Genomic DNA, 24,503 nt, shown 5'->3' with positions numbered 1-24,503 from the left:
TGTGAGTTTATGTTATCCATTTTTGTGAAAGAAAGCCTGAATTATGAGTTTATATTGCAATTCTGGCTTAATTTCTCACAATTGTGAGTATATATCATCAATTTTTTGAGAAAGAAAGCCTGAATTATGAGTTTATATTGCAATTCAGGCTTTATTTCTCACAATTGTGAGCATGTATCATCAATTTTTTGAGAAAGAAAGCCTGAATTATGAGTTTATATTGCAATTCTGGCTTATAAACTCACAATTGTAAGTTTATTTCATCCATTTTTGAGAAAGAAAGCCTGAATTATGAGTTTATATTGCAATTCTGGCTTTAATGCTCACAATTGTAAGTTTATATCATCCATTTTTGAGAAAGAAAGTCTGAATTATGAGTTTATATTGCAATTCTGGCTTTATTTCTCACAATTGTGAGTATATATCATCCATTTCTGAGAAAGAAAGCCTGAATTGTGAGTTTATATTGCAATTCTGGCTTTAATGCTCACAATTGTAAGTTTATATCATCCATTTTTGAGAAAGAAAGCCTTAATTATGAGTTTATATTGCAATTCTGGCTTTATTTCTCACAATTGTGAGTTTAAGTTATCCATTTTTGAGAAAGAAAGCCTGAATGATGAGTTTATATTGCAATTCTGGCTTTATTTCTCACAATTGTGAGTTTAAGTTATCCATTTTTGAGAAAGAAAGCCTGAATTATGAGTTTATATTGCAATTCTGGCTTTATTTCTCACAATTGTGAGTATATATCATCAATTTTTTGAGAAAGAAAGCCTGAATTCTGAGTTTATATTGCAATTCTGGCTTATAAACTCACAATTGTAAGTTTATTTCATCCATTTTTGAGAAAGAAAGCCTGAATTATGAGTTTATATTGCAATTCTGGCTTTAATGCTCACAATTGTAAGTTTATATCATCCATGTTTGAGAAAGAAAGTCTTAATTATGAGATTATATTGCAATTCTGGCTTTATTTCTCACAACTGTGAGAATATATCATCCATTTTTGAGAAAGAAAGCCTGAATTATGAGTTTATATTGCAATTCTGGCTTTATTTCTCACAATTGTGAGTTTATGTTATCCATTTTTGTGAAAGAAAGCCTGAATTATGAGTTTATATTGCAATTCTGGCTTAATTTCTCACAATTGTGAGTATATATCATCAATTTTTTGAGAAAGAAAGCCTGAATTATGAGTTTATATTGCAATTCAGGCTTTATTTCTCACAATTGTAAGTTTATATCATCCATTTTTGAGAAAGAAAGCCTGAATTATGAGTTTATATTGCAATTCTGGCTTTATTTCTCACAATTGTGAGCATGTATCTTCAATTTTTTGAGAAAGAAAGCCTGAATTATGAGTTTATATTGCAATTCAGGCTTTATTTCTCACAATTGTGAGTTTATGTTATCCATTTTTGTCAAAGTAAGCCTAAATTATGAGTTTATATTGCAATTCTGGCTTTATTTCTCACAATTGTGAGTATATATCATCCATTTCTGAGAAAGAAAGCCTGAATTATGAGTTAATTTTGCAATTCTGGCTTTAATGCTCACAATTGTAAGTTTATATCATCCATTTTTGAGAAAGAAAGCCTCAATTATGAGTTTATATTGCAATTCTGGCTTTAATGCTCACAATTGTAAGTTTATATCATCCATTTTTGAGAAAGAAAGCCTCAATTATGAGTTTATATTGCAATTCTGGCTTTAATGCTCACAACTGGAAGTTTATATCATCCATTGTTGAGAAAGAAAGCCTGAATTATCAGTTCATATTGCAATTCTGGCTTTATTTCTCACAACTGTGAGTATATATCATCCATTTCTGAGAAAGAAAGCCTGAATTATGAGTTTATATTGCAATTCTGGCTTTATTTCTCACAATTGTGAGTTTATGTTATCCATTTTTGTCAAAGTAAGCCTAAATTATGAGTTTATATTGCAATTCTGGCTTTATTTCTCACAATTGTGAGTATATATCATCCATTTCTGAGAAAGAAAGCCTGAATTATGAGTTAATTTTGCAATTCTGGCTTTGTTTCTCACAATTGTGAGGACATATCATCCATTTTTGAGAAAGAAAGCCGGAAATATGGGTTTAAATTGCAATTCTGGCTTTATTGCTCACAATTGCGGGTTTATATCATCCATTCCTGAGAAAGAAAGCCTGAATTATGAGTTCATATTGCAATTCTGGCTTTATTTCTCACAATTGTGAGTATATATATGACCCATTTCTGAGAAAGAAAGCCTGAATTATAAAAATTATATTGCAATTCTGGCTTTATTTCTGACAATTGTGAGTATATATCATCCATTTCTGAGAAAGAAAGCCTGAATTATGAGTTTATATTGCAATTATGGCTTTATTTCTCACAATTGTGAGTTTATGTTATCCAATTTTGAGAAAGAAAGCCTAAATTATGAGTTTATATTGTAATTCTGGCTTTATTGCTCACAATTGCTAGGTTATATCATCCATTTCTGAGAAAGAAAGCCTGAATTATGAGTTTATATTGCAATTCTGACTTTATTTCTCACAATTGTGAGTTTAAGTTATCCATTTTTGAGAAAGAAAGCCTGAATTATGAGTTTATATTGCAATTCTGGCTTTATTTCTCACAATTGTGAGTATATATCATCAATTTTTTGAGAAAGAAAGCCTGAATTCTGAGTTTATATTGCAATTCTGGCTTATAAACTCACAATTGTAAGTTTATTTCATCCATTTTTGAGAAAGAAAGCCTGAATTATGAGTTTATATTGCAATTCAGGCTTTATTTCTCACAATTGTTAGTTTATGTTATCCATTTTTGAGAAAGAAAGTCTGAATTATGAGTTTATATTGCAATTCTGGCTTTATTTCTCACAATTGTGAGTATATATCATCAATTTTTTGAGAAAGAAAGCCTGAATTCTGAGTTTATATTTCAATTCTGGCTTATAAACTCACAATTGTAAGTTTATTTCATCCATTTTTGAGAAAGAAAGCCTGAATTATGAGTTTATATTGCAATTCTGGCTTTAATGCTCACAACTGGAAGTTTATATCATCCATTTTTGAGAAAGAAAGCCTCAATTATGAGTTTATATTGCAATTCTGGCTTTAATGCTCACAACTGGAAGTTTATATCATCCATTGTTGAGAAAGAAAGCCTGAATTATCAGTTCATATTGCAATTCTGGCTTTATTTCTCACAACTGTGAGTATATATCATCCATTTCTGAGAAAGAAAGCCTGAATTATGAGTTTATATTGCAATTCTGGCTTTATTTCTCACAATTGTGAGTTTATGTTATCCATTTTTGTCAAAGTAAGCCTAAATTATGAGTTTATATTGCAATTCTGGCTTTATTTCTCACAATTGTGAGTATATATCATCCACTTCTGAGAAAGAAAGCCTGAATTATGAGTTAATTTTGCAATTCTGGCTTTAATGCTCACAATTGTAAGTTTATATCATCCATTTTTGAGAAAGAAAGCCTCAATTATGAGTTTATATTGCAATTCTGGCTTTAATGCTCACAATTGTAAGTTTATATCATCCATTTTTGAGAAAGAAAGCCTCAATTATGAGTTTATATTGCAATTCTGGCTTTAATGCTCATACCTGGAAGTTTATAGCATCCATTGTTGAGAAAGAAAGCCTGAATTATCAGTTCATATTGCAATTCTGGCTTTATTTCTCACAACTGTGAGAATATATCATCCATTTTTGAGAAAGAAAGCCTGAATTATGAGTTTATATTGCAATTCTGGCTTTATTTCTCACAATTGTGAGTTTATGTTATCCATTTTTGTGAAAGAAAGCCTGAATTATGAGTTTATATTGCAATTCTGGCTTAATTTCTCACAATTGTGAGTATATATCATCAATTTTTTGAGAAAGAAAGCCTGAATTATGAGTTTATATTGCAATTCAGGCTTTATTTCTCACAATTGTAAGTTTATATCATCCATTTTTGAGAAAGAAAGCCTGAATTATGAGTTTATATTGCAATTCTGGCTTTATTTCTCACAATTGTGAGCATGTATCATCAATTTTTTGAGAAAGAAAGCCTGAATTATGAGTTTATATTGCAATTCTGGCTTATAAACTCACAATTGTAAGTTTATTTCATCCATTTTTGAGAAAGAAAGCCTGAATTATGAGTTTATATTGCAATTCAGGCTTCATTTCTCACAATTGTGAGTATATATCATCAATTTTTTGAGAAAGAAAGCCTGAATTATGAGTTTATATTGCATTTCTGGCTTATAAACTCACAATTGTAAGTTTATTTCATCCATTTTTGAGAAAGAAAGCCTGAATTATGAGTTTATATTGCAATTCTGGCTTTAATGCACACAATTGTAAGTTTATATCATCCATTTTTGAGAAAGAAAGTCTTAATTATGAGATTATATTGCAATTCTGGCTTTATTTCTCACAACTGTGAGAATATATCATCCATTTTTGAGAAAGAAAGCCTGAATTATGAGTTTATATTGCAATTCTGGCTTTATTTCTCACAATTGTGAGTTTATGTTATCCATTTTTGTGAAAGAAAGCCTGAATTATGAGTTTATATTGCAATTCTGGCTTAATTTCTCACAATTGTGAGTATATATCATCAATTTTTTGAGAAAGAAAGCCTGAATTATGAGTTTATATTGCAATTCAGGCTTTATTTCTCACAATTGTAAGTTTATATCATCCATTTTTGAGAAAGAAAGCCTGAATTATGAGTTTATATTGCAATTCTGGCTTTATTTCTCACAATTGTGAGCATGTATCATCAATTTTTTGAGAAAGAAAGCCTGAATTATGAGTTTATATTGCAATTCTGGCTTATAAACTCACAATTGTAAGTTTATTTCATCCATTTTTGAGAAAGAAAGCCTGAATTATGAGTTTATATTGCAATTCTGGCTTTAATGCTCACAATTGTAAGTTTATATCATCCATTTTTGAGAAAGAAAGTCTGAATTATGAGTTTATATTGCAATTCTGGCTTTATTTCTCACAATTGTGAGTATATATCATCCATTTCTGAGAAAGAAAGCCTGAATTGTGAGTTTATATTGCAATTCTGGCTTTAATGCTCACAATTGTAAGTTTATATCATCCATTTTTGAGAAAGAAAGCCTTAATTATGAGTTTATATTGCAATTCTGGCTTTATTTCTCACAATTGTGAGTTTAAGTTATCCATTTTTGAGAAAGAAAGCCTGAATGATGAGTTTATATTGCAATTCTGGCTTTATTTCTCACAATTGTGAGTATATATCATCAATTTTTTGAGAAAGAAAGCCTGAATTCTGAGTTTATATTGCAATTCTGGCTTATAAACTCACAATTGTAAGTTTATTTCATCCATTTTTGAGAAAGAAAGCCTGAATTATGAGTTTATATTGCAATTCTGGCTTTAATGCTCACAATTGTAAGTTTATATCATCCATGTTTGAGAAAGAAAGTCTTAATTATGAGATTATATTGCAATTCTGGCTTTATTTCTCACAACTGTGAGAATATATCATCCATTTTTGAGAAAGAAAGCCTGAATTATGAGTTTATATTGCAATTCTGGCTTTATTTCTCACAATTGTGAGTTTATGTTATCCATTTTTGTGAAAGAAAGCCTGAATTATGAGTTTATATTGCAATTCTGGCTTAATTTCTCACAATTGTGAGTATATATCATCAATTTTTTGAGAAAGAAAGCCTGAATTATGAGTTTATATTGCAATTCAGGCTTTATTTCTCACAATTGTAAGTTTATATCATCCATTTTTGAGAAAGAAAGCCTGAATTATGAGTTTATATTGCAATTCTGGCTTTATTTCTCACAATTGTGAGCATGTATCTTCAATTTTTTGAGAAAGAAAGCCTGAATTATGAGTTTATATTGCAATTCAGGCTTTATTTCTCACAATTGTGAGTTTATGTTATCCATTTTTGTCAAAGTAAGCCTAAATTATGAGTTTATATTGCAATTCTGGCTTTATTTCTCACAATTGTGAGTATATATCATCCATTTCTGAGAAAGAAAGCCTGAATTATGAGTTAATTTTGCAATTCTGGCTTTAATGCTCACAATTGTAAGTTTATATCATCCATTTTTGAGAAAGAAAGCCTCAATTATGAGTTTATATTGCAATTCTGGCTTTAATGCTCACAATTGTAAGTTTATATCATCCATTTTTGAGAAAGAAAGCCTCAATTATGAGTTTATATTGCAATTCTGGCTTTAATGCTCACAACTGGAAGTTTATATCATCCATTGTTGAGAAAGAAAGCCTGAATTATCAGTTCATATTGCAATTCTGGCTTTATTTCTCACAACTGTGAGTATATATCATCCATTTCTGAGAAAGAAAGCCTGAATTATGAGTTTATATTGCAATTCTGGCTTTATTTCTCACAATTGTGAGTTTATGTTATCCATTTTTGTCAAAGTAAGCCTAAATTATGAGTTTATATTGCAATTCTGGCTTTATTTCTCACAATTGTGAGTATATATCATCCATTTCTGAGAAAGAAAGCCTGAATTATGAGTTAATTTTGCAATTCTGGCTTTGTTTCTCACAATTGTGAGGACATATCATCCATTTTTGAGAAAGAAAGCCGGAAATATGGGTTTAAATTGCAATTCTGGCTTTATTGCTCACAATTGCGGGTTTATATCATCCATTCCTGAGAAAGAAAGCCTGAATTATGAGTTCATATTGCAATTCTGGCTTTATTTCTCACAATTGTGAGTATATATATGACCCATTTCTGAGAAAGAAAGCCTGAATTATAAAAATTATATTGCAATTCTGGCTTTATTTCTGACAATTGTGAGTATATATCATCCATTTCTGAGAAAGAAAGCCTGAATTATGAGTTTATATTGCAATTATGGCTTTATTTCTCACAATTGTGAGTTTATGTTATCCAATTTTGAGAAAGAAAGCCTAAATTATGAGTTTATATTGTAATTCTGGCTTTATTGCTCACAATTGCTAGGTTATATCATCCATTTCTGAGAAAGAAAGCCTGAATTATGAGTTTATATTGCAATTCTGACTTTATTTCTCACAATTGTGAGTTTAAGTTATCCATTTTTGAGAAAGAAAGCCTGAATTATGAGTTTATATTGCAATTCTGGCTTTATTTCTCACAATTGTGAGTATATATCATCAATTTTTTGAGAAAGAAAGCCTGAATTCTGAGTTTATATTGCAATTCTGGCTTATAAACTCACAATTGTAAGTTTATTTCATCCATTTTTGAGAAAGAAAGCCTGAATTATGAGTTTATATTGCAATTCTGGCTTTAATGCTCACAACTGGAAGTTTATATCATCCATTTTTGAGAAAGAAAGCCTCAATTATGAGTTAATTTTGCAATTCTGGCTTTGTTTCTCACAATTGTGAGGATATATCATCCATTTTTGAGAAAGAAAGCCGGAAATATGGGTTTAAATTGCAATTCTGGCTTTATTGCTCACAATTGCGGGTTTATATCATCCATTCCTGAGAAAGAAAGCCTGAATTATGAGTTCATATTGCAATTCTGGCTTTATTTCTCACAATTGTGAGTATATATATGACCCATTTGTAACGGTGGTGGCCCCAAAAGGTAAAGTTAATCAATTTAGGGTTGTACCTAATAGTGCTGTTCGGGCGCCAGACAAGGCAAAGATTCCAAATTTTTGCCAAGTCAAAAACAAACAAAAAAAAAACCCTTTTTTTTTTTTTTACTTTTTTTTTTTTTTTAATCCCCGGAAAAAAAAAACCCACCAATACACAATTTGTCACCTGCACGCTAACACACAGGAAAACAAAAGATTCAAATAACAATTCACAAAACGTTTCTTTTAGTGTTCAGACTTTTGTTATTTAAGTATTTGCACAAAACAAAAATATCATTAGGGAAAAGAATGATTAGAAGACAGAAGAAAACAATATATTTCAATTTTTTCGTTTTCACAGCCTTATTAAAAAAGCAGAAACATTAATTAATTGAGAACAAGGTTTGCTCAATTCAAAATGTCCAATGTAAAGTGAAACAACAACAAAAAAAAAGTCCTTGTTTTCAAAAAAGACGAAGTCCGTTTCGTTTTACATTCCACTGGAAACAGTCTTAAAGTTCAAAGTTTTTACTCGCTATATCACAAGAATCGAAAATTTTAGAAATTAAATTCAAGCTCGTAAAGTTTTCTTAGGGTCTTGTGTGAGTGCGGGATCGTGAGCTTTCGTGCAGTGTGGTGTGGTTGTGTGTATGTGTGTGTGTGTGTTGGCTGCGTAGAGCAGACAGCGTCTGGGCGGCCAACCAGTTTTCAGGCCGGGAAACAATTCTTCGGAGGAGTTTTAACAGAGGAAGAGAACCGATAGTACCTGCATCAGGCGAACCAGGCAACCAGGCTGGAATTACGTTGCGACCGGCATAAATGTATCACCAGTTTTCTCTGAAGTTTTGGCGTTACACCCGGTCTGCGCAAGCAAACAACCCAACACCTTTGGTCAGTTTCTTTCAGGTACAGTTTCCTTCCTGTTTGTTTTTCCTTCCGCCCACTCCCAGACTTCCGTTTCCCTTTCGTTTGTGTTGACGTTTTTCCTCACTTCCAGACTTCCGTTTTATAGGATTTCAACCATTCCATTTTAATTAGGGGCAAGGTGCAAAAGCCGGTATGGATTTGAATCCATATCGCCACACTCTCCCTCCCTGGAGAAAACAACCTGTGGTTGTGGAACAGTGAATTAAAATCCGAAGAACTCTTCTTCGTCAGAGGATTCATTCAGTATTTTAAGGACGTTTCTTCTTTCCTGCTGCTCCAGTTTTTCAGCAGTTGGGAAACATGGCTTCAGGTTGGATACGTGCACAGTGCGAACATCTTCACCAGTTGATTCCAGTGAAATTCGATAATTCAAGGGTCCCAACTGCTTTAAAATACGGTAAGGACCTTTCCATTTTTGAGCCAACTTAGCCGTAAAATAGTGTTGAGCACTAGACTGGGGAAATGTTCTCATCCATACACGATCCTTCTCCTGGTAAGTAACGTCTCTTCTGTTTTTATTATAATTCCGGAGTTGTCTTTTTTGTGCTTTTTTGCAGCATTCCATGGCCTTTGTTTGGAGCTCAGCGAGATGATGGACGGTCTCGTAAGATCGGCAATCTGGAGTTAAATGTGTACCATGAAGCAGTTTGTCCATAGGGCTTTGCAGTTTCCTTCCCATGTGAAGCTCAGCAGGAGACATTCCAATCGTTTCCTGAACAGCTGAGTTGATGGCGAAGCGGAGCTCAGGTAAGTATTGGTCCCATTTCCTGTGATTGTTGTCCACATAGGCAGAAATCATGCTTTTGAGTGTGCGATTAACCCTTTCCGTCATATTAGTTTGTGGATGATAAGATGTTGTCAGTTTTGGTTTAACGCTCCACTTTTGACACAGTTCTTGGAACAACGATGAAACAAACTGTGTACCCCTGTCTGACAAGATGAAGTCCGGCACACCCCATCGGGTTAGAATTTCCTTCCGGAGAAGTAATGCAATAGACTGGGCATTGGCATTGCGCATAGGGAAGAACTCCACCCAGCGAGAGTAGTAATCGACAAAGACTAAGAGGTATTCATTTTGTTGAGTGCTTCTGGGCAACGGCCCCATGATGTCTACACCAAGCATTTCATTGGGACGGGTGGTGATGGTCTGTTGTAGTTTTCCAGCAGGTTTCTGGCCCTCTCCTTTTAACGTTTGGCATTTGACACAGCTTTTGACATGTTGCTTGACGTCAGCCCACATTCCTGGCCAGAATGCGACTTCATGGATACGTTTGTAGGTTTTGTAGATGCCTACATGGCCACACCAGGGACTTGAGTGGTAATGATGTAGGATGGATGGTACTAGACTACCAGGAATGCACACTCGGTAGTGCACTTGGTTATCTGACCGATGAGTTTTGTGGTAGAGTGTATCCTCAATTACTTCATACTGGTCTTTTAGGGTAGTGTCGTTGGTTGCTAAAGCTTGAAGTATATTTGTGATTTCAGGGTCTTTGTGCTGCGCTTCCCAGATGACTGCTGGAGACATCGGAAGTTCTGGCTTCTCCTGTGGGCTAGTGTAGAGGCCACAACTGTGATGAATTCTTGATAGAGCATCAGGTGCCGTATTCAGTTTACCTTTGCGATATTCAATGATAAAGTCAAACCTCTGAAGTCGCAGAGCCCATCTGATGAGACGACTTGTAGTTTTCGTTGATGACATTACCCACTGAAGTGCAGAATGATCTGTGATTACTGTGAACAATTTGTACTCCAAATAGTGTTGCCATTTCTCAAGTGCCCAGATTATAGCCAAACATTCTTTCTCTGTAACAGAATAATTGGCCTCTGCTTTGTTCAAGGTTCTGCTGGCGTATGCTATTACCTGCTCAAAACCTTGGTCCTTCCGCTGGGTTAATACTGCGCCTAAACCAGTGTCACTGGCATCAGTGTAGACGGTGAAGGGAAGTTCCAAGTCAGGATGGCCAAGAACGGGAGGAGAGGTAAGATGAGATTTTAGACATTCAAATGCCTTTTGACATTGTGGAGACCAGTGAAATGTATGCCCTTTCTTTTTCAGTGCGTTCATAGGTTCAGCCACTTTGGAAAAATGTGGTACAAACCGGTGGTACCACCCTGCTAAACCCAAAAAGCGTTGGACTTCTTTGAGGTTAGTAGGAACAGGGTAGGATCGTATGGCCTCCACTTTGCTCGGGTCTGCAGCGATTCCTCTGGTACTCACGACATGTCCAAGAAATGTTATTTCTGGTAAGCAGAACTGACTTTTTTTCAGATTAATCGTTAGGCCAGCCATTGACAGCTTGTGAAGAACAGCCTGAAGATCGGAGAAATGTTGGGCTACAGATGGTGAGTAAATAATTATGTCGTCTATATAGACAAAACAGATGGTTCCACGCAATTCTCCCAGTACACATTCCATCAACCTTTGAAAGGTAGCAGGGGCATTTTTTAACCCAAAGGGCATGACATTAAACTGAAACAGACCTGACGGTGTAATGAATGCAGTCTTTGATTTACTCTCTTGATCCATGCTCACCTGCCAGTAACCACTATTTAGATCAATAGTGGAAAAGATGGAGGCTCCAAACAGAGACTCTACAATTTCTGTAATATTGGGTAGTGGATATGCATCATTTTCTGTAATGGCATTAACCTTACGGTAATCCACACAAAACCTGAGGCTTCCATCTTTTTTTGGCACTAGGACAACAGGCGAGGCCCATCCTGAGTATGACGGTTCCACAATGCCATTGGACAGCATCTCCTCCAGCTGTTCCTTTATGACAGCTTGTTTGGCAGGTGTGGTACGATATGGTCGCTGCTTGATAGGAACCTGTTGGGTGGTATAGATGTGATGCTCGAGTACGTCAGTACGTCCAGTACGAAGTGTGCAGACTTGTGGGTTCGACTCCAGGATCTGTCGTAGCTGTTGCTTACCTTCAAGAGGTATGTGGGCAGCATTCACAGCATTGTCAATTAGTGTTTGTTCATCAAGTTTTGTTGGGGATTGAAATAGGACAAGTTGAGGAGGTGGAACAGAACTTAATAAGGAAAGGCTGGTACTTTTACATTCCATCTTCTTTTGGTGTTGTGTTTGAATAACTGGTACACTGGCATTTCCAGGCTGGAAGGGGTAATCTTCATTTGGATTGGGCTTGAAGAAATATTTCTGATCTGTCACATTGATCTGCAGACCACTGGAGAAAATAAAGTCCAAGCCTAGTACTACAGCATAGGCTAGAGCCTTGGCAGGAAGAACAGCAGCAGGTATGGTAAAAACTTTTTTATGAAGAGTGATTGATACGTTTACCCATCCTAGGGGAATTTCTGCTTCTCCATTTGCTAGGTAGAGAGGACCTCGTGTCCATGGGAGAAGGTTCATTGCAGGGAGCTCCTTGCAAAGATTCTCATGCAAAAGAGTGTAACTTGCACCTGTGTCAACAATAGCTTTCCCCTTCCAGGTACCAATACTCAGTGGTACAACTAATTGTTGTGGAACAGCTGCAGGTGGTGGGGTCTTCTTACAAGTGGTTTTGGTCTTTTTAGTGAATGTGGCAGAAACAGAGTGATTGGTAGGAGGACCAACAGTTTTAGAAACTGGAAATGTTGTTCGCTTACTGTTGGAGGGATAAGGTTGACTAGTGGGTTGAAAGGTCTGAGCAGAGACAAAGTGTGGACAGTGGCCAGGGGAGTGATGTCCTTTACATCGCCAGCATTGAACTAAAGGCGGTTTCTCCTTTTCTGCTGGGTGACTGGAGACGGGTCTTTGAGGCATGGATGTGGGTTGCTTGAAACTCATGCGTCGTTCATATTGTTGTTGCTGTTCATAATCTTTTTCAAGCTGTTGGCCTAATTTCACCAATTCATCAACATCGTTTACCCGACTGCGTAGCTGACTAGCGAGGTATGGCTTAATGTTCTTTAAAATCATTTTCACCAGTTCGTTGTCAGTTAAAGTGGGCTTCCATCTCTTGCAGAGTGCTCTGTAAGTAAATGCAAAGTCTCTTATGCTTTCTCTTTCACCTTGTGTTCTTGATCGAACCCTTTCTGCTAGTTCGTCCTCATAGTCTTCTGAAAGGAAAGCAGAAAGAAAAGCAGACTCAAACTCATCCCATGTTCCTACAGATGATCGTGCTACTTCCCACCAATCGCGGGCAGTGCCATATAAGACAGAGCGGAAAGTGGCTAAGATGTCAGCATCAGTAAGAGGATGTAGTGCTAAGAAGTCTTGGCATCGGGTGAGATACAGCAGCGGGTCAGCATCATCCGATGGCCTCCCAAAAGTAGGAAATGTAAGCTTAAGATGATCACTCTTTATCACAGGAAGAGGGAGAGATGATGGACCAGTCACTTGTGTTGCAGGTAATTCAGAAGTAGAGGGAGGTGGTGATGGGTCTCTCATCTTTAAACCAGCCAATTGTTTCTCTTGATCTTGGAATTTTCCCTCAATTTCAGTTTGTAGATCTTGTACGGCTGTACACAGTGCTCGAGTGGTTTGGGTGCATTGGGCGAGCTCTGTAGACATCTGGTCATGATTTCTCTGAAGAGTTACTAGGTAGGTTTTGATATCTTGTTGAAGCTCGTCTTGAAGTTGTTCCATCATAAACCTCACTTCAGACACAAAAGTAGTTTGGGCTTTATGAAGTTCATCAGAAAGGTCAGTTTTCACTGATTTACCAAGTTGATCAATCTCTTCCTTAACTACCTCTTTATTTTTAGATATGCATGTGAGCACTTGTTGCTGGTTGTGCTCTAGTTTATCAGCAAGTTGAACAATCAAGGTGTCGTGGTGTGCAGACGTTGTTTTAAGTTCTTGGGTGAGTTCACTAACGGTTTTCTCCTGAGCTTGCATACGTTCCAATAAGGTGTCCCAGTTTCCTTGCACCCGTTGAGTGAGTTGCTGCATTTCTTTACCAGGAGTTGGTAAGATACCAGGTAAGTCCTGTTGCGTCACTGAAGACAGAGGTGAAGGCACTGGTGATGTGCATATCTGCATGCGATCAACATTCTGCTCTTGTTCCCAGGTGAGGGGTTGAATTGGAGTATCACCAGCTAGTGTTGAAGATGCAAACCGCACATGGGTACTGGCCTGAGGGGGACTGAAGTGGAAAGGTGTATAAACTGATCCGGGGGGAAGAGGCTGTGGACGCTGAACAGAAGACCAGTTAGGAGTATCAATGTCAGGGGGTTCCATCTCTACAAATGTGGATGGAGAGTGTGAGGGAGTGCGTGGGGGAGTAGCAGCCATTTTGTCAGTTGAATGTATAAATGTAAAGTATGGAGCAAGGTTAATGTATAAAAATAAATTTGTAAGAGTGTTTTAAAAATAAAGTTTCAATATTGCAACCTTTCACAATGTCAAAATGAACACAGAGAGTCCAACTCTATGGGTATAGATCTGTCCCCACAATCACTTAAATGTCCAACTGTAGTAGAATTAGTGAATACTAAGTGTTCAGTTCACATCTCTGAATTAAGCAGTCAAATTACCAGCACAACAGATTTTGTACAGTTTGACAAGCAGTTTTTTTTTTTTTCACAACTTTTTTTTTTTTTTTTTTCACAAAAACCTTTTCAGTCAGGAAAAACAAACTACTAGTTCACACCAAGTATACACCACAATACACTCACAATTTTGAGTATTTTAAAGTATGGAAAACCTTAAGTCAAATCACCAATTAGTAAGACTCAACGTTTAGATTCAAAGTCTGAGCAATTAAGTTCAAGTCAAACCCAAGTTCATGTCAAATTCAAATTACAGTAATTTTAACTTTCAGCTTTGTTTTAGTGTTCAAATCTTTTAGGTTTTCAAGTGTGTAAGTGTTTAGGTTTTTTTTCAAGTGTTCAAGTCTGTCCCAATTGTTCAAGTCCCAATTGTTCAAGTCCCTGTTCGGGCGCCACTTATGTAACGGTGGTGGCCCCAAAAGGTAAAGTTAATCAATTTAGGGTTGTACCTAATAGTGCTGTTCGGGCGCCAGACAAGGCAAAGATTCCAAATTTTTGCCAAGTCAAAAACAAACAAAAAAAAAACCCTTTTTTTTTTTTTTACTTTTTTTTTTTTTTTAATCCCCGGAAAAAAAAAACCCACCAATACACAATTTGTCACCTGCACGCTAACACACAGGAAAACAAAAGATTCAAATAACAATTCACAAAACGTTTCTTTTAGTGTTCAGACTTTTGTTATTTAAGTATTTGCACAAAACAAAAATATCATTAGGGAAAAGAATGATTAGAAGACAGAAGAAAACAATATATTTCAATTTTTTCGTTTTCACAGCCTTATTAAAAAAGCAGAAACATTAATTAATTGAGAACAAGGTTTGCTCAATTCAAAATGTCCAATGTAAAGTGAAACAACAACAAAAAAAAAGTCCTTGTTTTCAAAAAAGACGAAGTCCGTTTCGTTTTACATTCCACTGGAAACAGTCTTAAAGTTCAAAGTTTTTACTCGCTATATCACAAGAATCGAAAATTTTAGAAATTAAATTCAAGCTCGTAAAGTTTTCTTAGGGTCTTGTGTGAGTGCGGGATCGTGAGCTTTCGTGCAGTGTGGTGTGGTTGTGTGTATGTGTGTGTGTGTGTTGGCTGCGTAGAGCAGACAGCGTCTGGGCGGCCAACCAGTTTTCAGGCCGGGAAACAATTCTTCGGAGGAGTTTTAACAGAGGAAGAGAACCGATAGTACCTGCATCAGGCGAACCAGGCAACCAGGCTGGAATTACGTTGCGACCGGCATAAATGTATCACCAGTTTTCTCTGAAGTTTTGGCGTTACACCCGGTCTGCGCAAGCAAACAACCCAACACCTTTGGTCAGTTTCTTTCAGGTACAGTTTCCTTCCTGTTTGTTTTTCCTTCCGCCCACTCCCAGACTTCCGTTTCCCTTTCGTTTGTGTTGACGTTTTTCCTCACTTCCAGACTTCCGTTTTATAGGATTTCAACCATTCCATTTTAATTAGGGGCAAGGTGCAAAAGCCGGTATGGATTTGAATCCATATCGCCACACATTTCTGAGAAAGAAAGCCTGAATTATAAAAATTATATTGCAATTCTGGCTTTATTTCTGACAATTGTGAGTATATATCATCCATTTCTGAGAAAGAAAGCCTGAATTATGAGTTTATATTGCAATTATGGCTTTATTTCTCACAATTGTGAGTTTATGTTATCCAATTTTGAGAAAGAAAGCCTAAATTATGAGTTTATATTGTAATTCTGGCTTTATTGCTCACAATTGCTAGGTTATATCATCCATTTCTGAGAAAGAAAGCCTGAATTATGAGTTTATATTGCAATTCTGGCTTTATTTCTCACAATTGTGAGTATATATCACCCATTTCTGAGAAAGAAAGCCTGAATTATGAGTTTATATTGCAATTCTGGCTTTATTTCTCACAATTGTGAGTATATATCATCCACTTCTGAGAAAGAAAGCCTGAATTATGAGTTTATTTTGCAATTCTGGCTTAATTTCTCACAATTGTGAGTATATATCACCCATTTCTGAGAAAGAAAGCCTGAATTATGAGTTTATATTGCAATTCTGGCTTTAATGCTCACAATTGTAAGTTTATATCATCCATTGTTGAGAAAGAAAGCCTGAATTATCAGTTCATATTGCAATTCTGGCTTTACTTCTCACAATTGTGAGTATATATCATCAATTTTTTGAGAAAGAAAGCCTGAATTATGAGTTTATATTGCAATTCTGGCTTTATTTCTCACAATTGTGAGCATGTATCATCAATTTTTTGAGAAAGAAAGCCTGAATTATGAGTTTATATTGCAATTCTGGCTTTAATGCTCACAATTGTAAGTTTATATCATCCATTTTTGAGAAAGAAAGTCTGAATTATGAGTTTATATTGCAATTCTGGCTTTATTTCTCACAATTGTGAGTATATATCATCCATTTCTGAGAAAGAAAGCCTGAATTGTGAGTTTATATTGCAATTCTGGCTTTAATGCTCACAATTGTAAGTTTATATCATCCATTTTTGAGAAAGAAAGCCTTAATTATGAGTTTATATTGCAATTCTGGCTTTATTTCTCACAATTGTGAGTTTAAGTTATCCATTTTTGAGAAAGAAAGCCTGAATTATGAGTTTATATTGCAATTCTGGCTTTATTTCTCACAATTGTGAGTTTAAGTTATCCATTTTTGAGAAAGAAAGCCTGAATTATGAGTTTATATTGCAATTCTGGCTTTATTTCTCACAATTGTGAGTATATATCATCAATTTTTTGAGAAAGAAAGCCTGAATTCTGAGTTTATATTGCAATTCTGGCTTATAAACTCACAATTGTAAGTTTATTTCATCCATTTTTGAGAAAGAAAGCCTGAATTATGAGTTTATATTGCAATTCAGGCTTTATTTCTCACAATTGTGAGTATATATCATCAATTTTTTGAGAAAGAAAGCCTGAATTATGAGTTTATATTGCAATTCTGGCTTATAAACTCACAATTGTAAGTTTATTTCATCCATTTTTGAGAAAAAAAGCCTGAATTATGAGTTTATATTGCAATTCTGGCTTTAATGCTCACAATTGTAAGTTTATATCATCCATTTTTGAGAAAGAAAGTCTGAATTATGAGATTATATTGCAATTCTGGCTTTATTTCTCACAACTGTGAGAATATATCATCCATTTTTGAGAAAGAAAGCCTGAATTATGAGTTTATATTGCAATTCTGGCTTTATTTCTCACAATTGTGAGTTTATGTTATCCATTTTTGTGAAAGAAAGCCTGAATTATGAGTTTATATTGCAATTCTGGCTTAATTTCTCACAATTGTGAGTATATATTATCAATTTTTTGAGAAAGAAAGCCTGAATTATGAGTTTATATTGCAATTCAGGCTTTATTTCTCACAATTGTAAGTTTATATCATCCATTTTTGAGAAAGAAAGCCTCAATTATGAGTTTATATTGCAATTCTGGCTTTAATGCTCACATCTGGAAGTTTATATCATCCATTGTTGAGAAAGAAAGCCTGAATTATCAGTTCATATTGCAATTCTGGCTTTATTTCTCACAACTGTGAGTATATATCATCCATTTCTGAGAAAGAAAGCCTGAATTATGAGTTTATATTGCAATTCTGGCTTTATTTCTCACAATTGTGAGTTTATATTATCCATTTTTGTCAAAGTAAGCCTAAATTATGAGTTTATATTGCAATTCTGGCTTTATTTCTCACAATTGTGAGTATATATCATCCATTTCTGAGAAAGAAAGCCTGAATTATGAGTTAATTTTGCAATTCTGGCTTTAATGCTCACAATTGTAAGTTTATATCATCCATTTTTGAGAAAGAAAGCCTCAATTATGAGTTTATATTGCAATTCTGGCTTTAATGCTCACAATTGTAAGTTTATATCATCCATTTTTGAGAAAGAAAGCCTCAATTATGAGTTTATATTGCAATTCTGGCTTTAATGCTCACAACTGGAAGTTTATATCATCCATTGTTGAGAAAGAAAGCCTGAATTATCAGTTCATATTGCAATTCTGGCTTTATTTCTCACAACTGTGAGTATATATCATCCATTTCTGAGAAAGAAAGCCTGAATTATGAGTTTATATTGCAATTCTGGCTTTATTTCTCACAATTGTGAGTTTATGTTATCCATTTTTGTCAAAGTAAGCCTAAATTATGAGTTTATATTGCAATTCTGGCTTTATTTCTCACAATTGTGAGTATATATCATCCATTTCTGAGAAAGAAAGCCTGAATTATGAGTTAATTTTGCAATTCTGGCTTTGTTTCTCACAATTGTGAGGATATATCATCCATTTTTGAGAAAGAAAGCCGGAAATATGGGTTTAAATTGCAATTCTGGCTTTATTGCTCACAATTGCGGGTTTATATCATCCATTCCTGAGAAAGAAAGCCTGAATTATGAGTTCATATTGCAATTCTGGCTTTATTTCTCACAATTGTGAGTATATATATGACCCATTTCTGAGAAAGAAAGCCTGAATTATAAAAATTATATTGCAATTCTGGCTTTATTTCTGACAATTGTGAGTATATATCATCCATTTCTGAGAAAGAAAGCCTGAATTATGAGTTTATATTGCAATTATGGCTTTATTTCTCACAATTGTGAGTTTATGTTATCCAATTTTGAGAAAGAAAGCCTAAATTATGAGTTTATATTGTAATTCTGGCTTTATTGCTCACAATTGCTAGGTTATATCATCCATTTCTGAGAAAGAAAGCCTGAATTATGAGTTTATATTGCAATTCTGGCTTTATTTCTCACAATTGTGAGTATATATCACCCATTTCTGAGAAAGAAAGCCTGAATTATGAGTTTATATTGCAATTCTGGCTTTATTTCTCACAATTGTGAGTATATATCATCCACTTCTGAGAAAGAAAGCCTGAATTATGAGTTTATTTTGCAATTCTGGCTTAATTTCTCACAATTGTGAGTATATATCACCCATTTCTGAGAAAGAAAGCCTGAATTATGAGTTTATATTGCAATTCTGGCTTTAATGCTCACAATTGTAAGTTTATATCATCCATTGTTGAGAAAGAAAGCCTGAATTATCAGTTCATATTGCAATTCTGGCTTTACTTCTCACAATTGTGAGTATATATCATCAATTTTTTGAGAAAGAAAGCCTGAATTATGAGTTTATATTGCAATTCTGGCTTTATTTCTCACAATTGTGAGCATGTATCATCAATTTTTTGAGAAAGAAAGCCTGAATTATGAGTTTATATTGCAATTCTGGCTTTAATGCTCACAATTGTAAGTTAATATCATCCATTTTTGAGAAAGAAAGTCTGAATTATGAGTTTATATTGCAATTCTGGCTTTATTTCTCACAATTGTGAGTATATATCATCCATTTCTGAGAAAGAAAGCCTGAATTGTGAGTTTATATTGCAATTCTGGCTTTAATGCTCACAATTGTAAGTTTATATCATCCATTTTTGAGAAAGAAAGCCTTAATTATGAGTTTATATTGCAATTCTGGCTTTATTTCTCACAATTGTGAGTTTAAGTTATCCATTTTTGAGAAAGAAAGCCTGAATTATGAGTTTATATTGCAATTCTGGCTTTATTTCTCACAATTGTGAGTTTAAGTTATCCATTTTTGAGAAAGAAAGCCTGAATTATGAGTTTATATTGCAATTCTGGCTTTATTTCTCACAATTGTGAGTATATATCATCAATTTTTTGAGAAAGAAAGCCTGAATTCTGAGTTTATATTGCAATTCTGGCTTATAAACTCACAATTGTAAGTTTATTTCATCCATTTTTGAGAAAGAAAGCCTGAATTATGAGTTTATATTGCAATTCAGGCTTTATTTCTCACAATTGTGAGTATATATCATCAATTTTTTGAGAAAGAAAGCCTGAATTATGAGTTTATATTGCAATTCTGGCTTATAAACTCACAATTGTAAGTTTATTTCATCCATTTTTGAGAAAGTAAGCCTGAATTATGAGTTTATATTGCAATTCTGGCTTTAATGCTCACAATTGTAAGTTTATATCATCCATTTTTGAGAAAGAAAGTCTGAATTATGAGATTATATTGCAATTCTGGCTTTATTTCTCACAACTGTGAGAATATATCATCCATTTTTGAGAAAGAAAGCCTGAATTATGAGTTTATATTGCAATTCTGGCTTTATTTCTCACAATTGTGAGTTTATGTTATCCATTTTTGTGAAAGAAAGCCTGAATTATGAGTTTATATTGCAATTCTGGCTTAATTTCTCACAATTGTGAGTATATATCATCAATTTTTTGAGAAAGAAAGCCTGAATTATGAGTTTATATTGCAATTCAGGCTTTATTTCTCACAATTGTAAGTTTATATCATCCATTTTTGAGAAAGAAAGCCTGAATTATGAGTTAATTTTGCAATTCTGGCTTTAATGCTCACAATTGTAAGTTTATATCATCCATTTTTGAGAAAGAAAGCCTCAATTATGAGTTTATATTGCAATTCTGGCTTTAATGCTCACAATTGTAAGTTTATATCATCCATTTTTGAGAAAGAAAGCCTCAATTATGAGTTTATATTGCAATTCTGGCTTTAATGCTCACAACTGGAAGTTTATATCATCCATTGTTGAGAAAGAAAGCCTGAATTATCAGTTCATATTGCAATTCTGGCTTTATTTCTCACAACTGTGAGTATATATCATCCATTTCTGAGAAAGAAAGCCTGAATTATGAGTTTATATTGCAATTCTGGCTTTATTTCTCACAATTGTGAGTTTATGTTATCCATTTTTGTCAAAGTAAGCCTAAATTATGAGTTTATATTGCAATTCTGGCTTTATTTCTCACAATTGTGAGTATATATCATCCATTTCTGAGAAAGAAAGCCTGAATTATGAGTTAATTTTGCAATTCTGGCTTTGTTTCTCACAATTGTGAGGATATATCATCCATTTTTGAGAAAGAAAGCCGGAAATATGGGTTTAAATTGCAATTCTGGCTTTATTGCTCACAATTGCGGGTTTATATCATCCATTTCTGAGAAAGAAAGCCTGAATTATAAAAATTATATTGCAATTCTGGCTTTATTTCTGACAATTGTGAGTATATATCATCCATTTCTGAGAAAGAAAGCCTGAATTATGAGTTTATATTGCAATTATGGCTTTATTTCTCACAATTGTGAGTTTATGTTATCCAATTTTGAGAAAGAAAGCCTAAATTATGAGTTTATATTGTAATTCTGGCTTTATTGCTCACAATTGCTAGGTTATATCATCCATTTCTGAGAAAGAAAGCCTGAATTATGAGTTTATATTGCAATTCTGGCTTTATTTCTCACAATTGTGAGTATATATCACCCATTTCTGAGAAAGAAAGCCTGAATTATGAGTTTATATTGCAATTCTGGCTTTATTTCTCACAATTGTGAGTATATATCATCCACTTCTGAGAAAGAAAGCCTGAATTATGAGTTTATTTTGCAATTCTGGCTTAATTTCTCACAATTGTGAGTATATATCACCCATTTCTGAGAAAGAAAGCCTGAATTATGAGTTTATATTGCAATTCTGGCTTTAATGCTCACAATTGTAAGTTTATATCATCCATTGTTGAGAAAGAAAGCCTGAATTATCAGTTCATATTGCAATTCTGGCTTTACTTCTCACAATTGTGAGTATATATCATCAATTTTTTGAGAAAGAAAGCCTGAATTATGAGTTTATATTGCAATTCTGGCTTTATTTCTCACAATTGTGAGCATGTATCATCAATTTTTTGAGAAAGAAAGCCTGAATTATGAGTTTATATTGCAATTCTGGCTTTGATGCTCACAATTGTAAGTTTATATCATCCATTTTTGAGAAAGAAAGTCTGAATTATGAGTTTATATTGCAATTCTGGCTTTATTTCTCACAATTGTGAGTATATATCATCCATTTCTGAGAAAGAAAGCCTGAATTGTGAGTTTATATTGCAATTCTGGCTTTAATGCTCACAATTGTAAGTTTATATCATCCATTTTTGAGAAAGAAAGCCTTAATTATGAGTTTATATTGCAATTCTGGCTTTATTTCTCACAATTGTGAGTTTAAGTTATCCATTTTTGAGAAAGAAAGCCTGAATTATGAGTTTATATTGCAATTCTGGCTTTATTTCTCACAATTGTGAGTTTAAGTTATCCATTTTTGAGAAAGAAAGCCTGAATTATGAGTTTATATTGCAATTCTGGCTTTATTTCTCACAATTGTGAGTATATATCATCAATTTTTTGAGAAAGAAAGCCTGAATTCTGAGTTTATATTGCAATTCTGGCTTATAAACTCACAATTGTAAGTTTATTTCATCCATTTTTGAGAAAGAAAGCCTGAATTATGAGTTTATATTGCAATTCAGGCTTTATTTCTCACAATTGTGAGTATATATCATCAATTTTTTGAGAAAGAAAGCCTGAATTATGAGTTTATATTGCAATTCTGGCTTATAAACTCACAATTGTAAGTTTATTTCATCCATTTTTGAGAAAGTAAGCCTGAATTATGAGTTTATATTGCAATTCTGGCTTTAATGCTCACAATTGTAAGTTTATATCATCCATTTTTGAGAAAGAAAGTCTGAATTATGAGATTATATTGCAATTCTGGCTTTATTTCTCACAACTGTGAGAATATATCATCCATTTTTGAGAAAGAAAGCCTGAATTATGAGTTTATATTGCAATTCTGGCTTTATTTCTCACAATTGTGAGTTTATGTTATCCATTTTTGTGAAAGAAAGCCTGAATTATGAGTTTATATTGCAATTCTGGCTTAATTTCTCACAATTGTGAGTATATATCATCAATTTTTTGAGAAAGAAAGCCTGAATTATGAGTTTATATTGCAATTCAGGCTTTATTTCTCACAATTGTAAGTTTATATCATCCATTTTTGAGAAAGAAAGCCTGAATTATGAGTTTATATTGCAATTCTGGCTTTAATGCTCACAATTGTAAGTTTATATCATCCATTTTTGAGAGAGAAAGCCTCAATTATGAGTTTATATTGCAATTCTGGCTTTAATGCTCACAATTGTAAGTTTATATCATCCATTTTTGAGAAAGAAAGCCTCAATTATGAGTTTATATTGCAATTCTGGCTTTAATGCTCACAACTGGAAGTTTATATCATCCATTGTTGAGAAAGAAAGCCTGAATTATGAGTTTATATTGCAATTCTGGCTTTATTTCTCACAATTGTGAGTTTAAGTTATCCATTTTTGAGAAAGAAAGCCGGAAATATGGGTTTAAATTGCAATTCTGGCTTTATTGCTCACAATTGCGGGTTTATATCATCCATTCCTGAGAAAGAAAGCCTGAATTATGAGTTCATATTGCAATTCTGGCTTTATTTCTCACAATTGTGAGTTTATGTTATCCAATTTTGAGAAAGAAAGCCTAAATTATGAGTTTATATTGTAATTCTGGCTTTATTGCTCACAATTGCTAGGTTATATCATCCATTTCTGAGAAAGAAAGCCTGAATTATGAGTTTATATTGCAATTCTGGCTTTATTTCTCACAATTGTGAGTATATATCACCCATTTCTGAGAAAGAAAGCCTGAATTATGAGTTTATATTGCAATTCTGGCTTTATTTCTCACAATTGTGAGTATATATCATCCACTTCTGAGAAAGAAAGCCTGAATTATGAGTTTATTTTGCAATTCTGGCTTAATTTCTCACAATTGTGAGTATATATCACCCATTTCTGAGAAAGAAAGCCTGAATTATGAGTTTATATTGCAATTCTGGCTTTAATGCTCACAATTGTAAGTTTATATCATCCATTGTTGAGAAAGAAAGCCTGAATTATCAGTTCATATTGCAATTCTGGCTTTACTTCTCACAATTGTGAGTATATATCATCAATTTTTTGAGAAAGAAAGCCTGAATTATGAGTTTATATTGCAATTCTGGCTTTATTTCTCACAATTGTGAGCATGTATCATCAATTTTTTGAGAAAGAAAGCCTGAATTATGAGTTTATATTGCAATTCTGGCTTTAATGCTCACAATTGTAAGTTTATATCATCCATTTTTGAGAAAGAAAGTCTGAATTATGAGTTTATATTGCAATTCTGGCTTTATTTCTCACAATTGTGAGTATATATCATCCATTTCTGAGAAAGAAAGCCTGAATTGTGAGTTTATATTGCAATTCTGGCTTTAATGCTCACAATTGTAAGTTTATATCATCCATTTTTGAGAAAGAAAGCCTTAATTATGAGTTTATATTGCAATTCTGGCTTTATTTCTCACAATTGTGAGTTTAAGTTATCCATTTTTGAGAAAGAAAGCCTGAATTATGAGTTTATATTGCAATTCTGGCTTTATTTCTCACAATTGTGAGTTTAAGTTATCCATTTTTGAGAAAGAAAGCCTGAATTATGAGTTTATATTGCAATTCTGGCTTTATTTCTCACAATTGTGAGTATATATCATCAATTTTTTG

Source organism: Garra rufa, unplaced genomic scaffold (assembly GCF_049309525.1).
Source record: "Garra rufa unplaced genomic scaffold, GarRuf1.0 hap1_unplaced_002, whole genome shotgun sequence".
In the NCBI taxonomy this organism is placed as follows: domain Eukaryota; kingdom Metazoa; phylum Chordata; class Actinopteri; order Cypriniformes; family Cyprinidae; genus Garra; species Garra rufa.
This window is presented reverse-complemented; position numbering follows the sequence as displayed.